At 40.4% G+C, this 4,775-nt stretch overlaps 1 non-coding gene across 1 annotated transcript; it reads right to left on the bottom strand.

Moving 5' to 3' along the window:
* Window positions 1-1,197: 1,197 nt before the first annotated feature.
* LOC132647648 (small nucleolar RNA SNORD109A) lies at window positions 1,198-1,262 on the bottom strand. The gene has a single exon (XR_009585994.1). It is a non-coding gene; the product is annotated as a small nucleolar RNA SNORD109A (small nucleolar RNA).
* Window positions 1,263-4,775: the final 3,513 nt, after the last annotated feature.

The following is a 4,775-nucleotide window of genomic DNA, read 5'->3' on the forward strand; positions in this document are numbered from 1 at the left end:
AGTTTCAACCATGGTTGTAGAAATTGTGTATCCAGCAAGAGTTACCAAGTGTCCTATTCTCCTGCTTCCTAAATGTCTGTTAGTAGTAAGATATATATATATATATATATATATATATATATATATATATATATATATGTGTGTGTGTGTGTGTGTGTGTGTGTGTGTGTGTGTCAGTTCTGAATTAGTTATGTTCATCATGAGGATATTAAGAAGATTCAGTGTGTGGTTCGTTCTTGTTTCATTGGAGAGTTAGCGTGTCTGCTCCATTATCAGGACTGTGGGTCTACCAGCTAGCAACATGTTCTTTAGAAATATCTTTCCTTGTTTTTTAAAGGAATAGTTGTTTTCATAGATCTTGGGTAACACGAAAATTTTGTTAGAAGAGATGATGTGCATCTGTGTGAGAGCTGCAATAAGAGGAAGAATGTACGCAGGTGGAAAACAGAAACAACAGCAAGAAATAACAGAAAGCAAAGCCCAATTGTCATTTCCATGATGGATCAACTGAGATGGTTTCCATGCGAGAGAGAGAGATAGGTAAACACAACATGCTCTGGAAGATTTTGGCAGCTATGGCATAATTGAAGAACACCAATAAAACTAGGGAATGTCTCAAACAGGTGCCCTGGCTTATCACCTAGCCATTATTATCTAGAATTTACCCAGCCTCCAACAGGAAAGACCATTTCAATTTTCCCTCTATATAAATTGAATGATCCTGGAATTATTTGTTTTACGTCAGCCTTTACACAACATTGGGTAAAGGGCGAGGGCAGTCATTGTCCTCCAATATTCTTGGTTCTCCTGGCATGAGCCATAAAATCCGCTCCTGACACTTTACCACATATGTGCAAGGGTACATCGACCGAGACTAGGAATGAGCACCACGTTCGAATTCATCAGTTCTTAGATATTTTTTGAGTATATCATTTGCACCTTCAGTCATCTCTACCTGATATATGTGCCTACTCCTATAGTAAAGGCTGTCTCCCTATCACTTGGAATCATTTCAATCTCTTTGAAAATAGAAAGCAATGAAGAATGTATCAACCCAAGTATGGGTACTGCTATGAGGCCTTTTTCGAAAAATCTCAGAATCTGATGCCAAACTGCACAGTTCTCATCCTCTCTGAAGAGGGAAGACTGCCAGGCAGGCTCTGAAATCCTCATGGGTCTCACAAGGACCTCATATCTGGACCTCAGATTACATCTGCTCAAGTCAGTCAACGTCCTCAGATACCTGTTGTCATCATAGATCCAGAAAGGCCTTCGCTCAACACATGAGTTTTCACCTATCAAGTGAAACCCCAGCGAGCTAGACTCCTGGGCCTTGACAAGAAAGTTCAAAACTGTGCAGGAGGCATGTAGCACATTCTGTCAAAGGTGGTGGGGAAACACAGTGACAGGATTGAAGAGCCTTTCCCCTCTGACACCATATGAGAAAAATAGAGGTCAAAACATTGCATTTGGTGGGTATCACTGGCCCCAAATCGGGTAGCTGTGAATGTTCCCTGAACTTATGTACTTAATCTTTACAACAGAGATTTTGGTAAGAATAGAGAAAACATTCAAGTAAGCAAAATGACTTTGTTCCTATCTAGATAAGATTTTTTCAACATCCTAATTTGAGGTTTTGATTCTATGCTCTTCCTCTTAACCCTACTTTAGGATTCCTCCTCCTGTTCCTTTCTTCCATGTATGTTCCTCTCCATCTTACAGTGGCCAGTATTGAGCCTTCCAGTTGTCCTGCAATTGTCAATGCTCTGGAGGATTTTGTGATGTATGTCACATGACCACCAGCTCGTTCCATATTTCCTTGGACAACAAATTGGAACACACAAGCCAAGCTACATTTTGGTCCATATACATTTCCAGGTATCCCACAGGACATTGACAGGGACAGGAGTTGGGTTCTGTGTTCCTGATTCCTGAACCTTCTCTTCTTATCACCTCTCATGTCATGTTTCTTCAAATGAACTCAAATCCACCCAGTTTCTAAGATGAAGGAAGGCATTGCATTTAATACCAAAAATATTCTTCGTTTTGTTTTGTTTTGTTTTGATTTTTCCAACAATGGACAACTAGATTTCTGGCTCAACATAATCCATAATCATTTATAAAAAGAATAATTATGGTTCATTGTCAGCTCTGTTTGGGGCTGCGAAAACTTTATGGCAATTCACCTGAATTTTAGAGGGCAAGATTGCAAGTTTCCATGCTACTTACAAGGACGTGAAAACGCATGGGTTGCTCTCTTAGTATCCACGCCAGAGGATCAAGGATAGATGAAATTTGTGAGGGTTATTGTTCTGTGCTCTAGGGGTCTAGACTACTAACACCCTATCATCTTCCTTTGGGTTCCACACCTGTCAGGGCAGAAAGAAGAGTTTAATTCTTTGAGCTTGAATGTCCATAAGGGAAGGAGCTGGGAGAAGGCTTTTCTTAGTACTTCTGGATATATTATTTAGAATTGGAAGCTTCAAGGGTAGCTACAAAAGAAAGTCACATAGTCCAATAACTTCACCCAACTGTTGGTTTTCCAAATGCACCTCAACATACTAATGGTATTAGGTAGTATCCTTGTCACTTGCTTGGGTTGGGACTACCTAGCTAAGTCCCCTACAATGCCAGGGCCATAACAAGTGTTCCACCAGCAAGAGGCAAGATGAAGCCTAGGTTGTTTAGCCATCAGAGGGACGTCAAATGATTCTCATCTGTAGAGGTACACAGTAGGTAAATATTTAGTCAGCCGAGACTGCAGCCTGCCTACAAACAAAAGACACCATGGGAAGCAGCGTCACTGCTTACCTGTCCTGCCAGAAGGGAAGCACCTCTCCAAGTTTTAGCCTGCAACATAATAAGTATGAAGGTTATCAGAAAAGGAAATGCGTCTAGGCAACCTTGACTTTCTAAAGTGTCCCGACCTTCAAGTCTGCCAGCCGTTCAATATTTCCCAGAACCAACTATTGAATTCTTTTCCTCCCTTCCAATCCCCTCAGATTTTAGCCACTGTGGGAAAAATTTCTCTTCTTCTGATGGCTTCCTCAAAAGCTGTCTGTGAGAGCATCTTTGCCAGTGCCAGCAGACACAGTGTGGACGCCTCTCAGTGGGCAGCAAGGAAGTTCAACAAAGCAAAGAAGAGGCACTGCCTATAGCATTGCAGTATGGTCATTCTTAACTCCTCCTCGTTTCTCAAAGTCAAAACGAACAAGTTGCACAGAGGTGAAAGTCAGTAAGCCCTATGGTATCTTTGAGATTTCAGGGTGTCATTGAAATTTATCTTCTGTGCATGGAATTCTTTCCTTGTTTATCCAACAGAGTGTTCCATAATTGACTTTAGATTTCTTCCCTGCCATGCAACCTCATCTTGGAAGAGAGGAGAATCCAAAGGTAACTTTTTGTCTACATGTATGTTACCATGTCTCGATTCATGGAACTCAAGTCTTCCACTTGGAAGAGCATTGGAATCATCTACCATGCTTCAGGTTAAATCTGATGAAAAGAAGATGTTTTCTACGCACTAACTGACTAGCCTGTGGTCAAATACACTGGGTTGATTTTATCGAGGATGTTGTACTACACATCTGAGATTACATGATGTCCTTGATTGGATATTCAAGCTTCAACCATGGCTTTAGAAATTGTGTATCCAGCAAGTGTTACCAAGAGTCCTATGCTACAGCTTCGTAAAAGTCTGTTAGTAGTAAGATATATATATATATATATATATATATACATATATGTGTGTGTCAGTTGTGAATTAATTGTGTTCATCATGAGGATGTTAAGAAGATTCAGTGTGTGGTTCTTTCTTGTTTCATTGAAGAGTTAGTGCATCTGATCCATTATCAGGATTGTGGGTCTACCAGCTAGCAACATGTTCTTTAGAAATATCTTTCCTTGTTTCATAAAGGAATAGTTGTTTTCATAGATCTTGGGTAACACGCAAATTTTGTTAGAATAGATGATTTGCATTTGTGTGAGAGCGGCAATAAGAGGATGAATGTACCCAAAAGGAAAAGAAAAACAACAACAACAAGTAACAGAAAGCAAAGCCCAATTGTCATTTCTCATGATGGATCAACTGAGATGGTTTCCATGCGAGAAAGAGATAGGTAAACACAACATGCTCTGGAAGATTTTGGCAGCTAAGACATAAATGATGAACACCAATAAAACTAGGGAATGTCTCCAACAGGTGCCCTGGCTTCTCACCTAGCCATTATTATCTAGAATTTACCCAGCCTCCAACAGGAAAGACCATTTCAATTTTCCCTCTATATAAATTGAATGATCCTTTAATTATTAGTTATACGTCAGCCTTTACACAACTTTGGGAAAAGTGCGAGGGCAGTCATTGTCCTCCAATATTCTTGGGACTACTGGCATGAGCCCTAACCTCCCAGCCTGACACTTTACCACATATGTGCAAGGGTACATCGCCGGAGACTAGGAATGAGCAGCACGTTCGAATTCATCAATTCTTACATATTTTTTGAGTACGTCATTTGCACCTACAGTCATCTCTACCTGATATATGTGCCTACTCCTATAGTAAAGGTTGTCTCCCTATCACTTGGAATCATTTCTATCTCTTTGAAAATAGAAAGCAATGAAGATTGTATCAAACCAAGTATGGGTATTGTTATGAGGCCTTTTTCGAAAAATCTCAGAATCTGATGCCATACTGCACAGTTCTCATCCTCTCTGAAGAGGGAAGAGTGCAAGGCAGGCTCTGAACTCCTCATGAGTCTCACGAGGACCTCATATCT

Source organism: Meriones unguiculatus, chromosome 14 (assembly GCF_030254825.1).
Source record: "Meriones unguiculatus strain TT.TT164.6M chromosome 14, Bangor_MerUng_6.1, whole genome shotgun sequence".
NCBI classification, from domain to species: Eukaryota; Metazoa; Chordata; class Mammalia; order Rodentia; family Muridae; genus Meriones; species Meriones unguiculatus.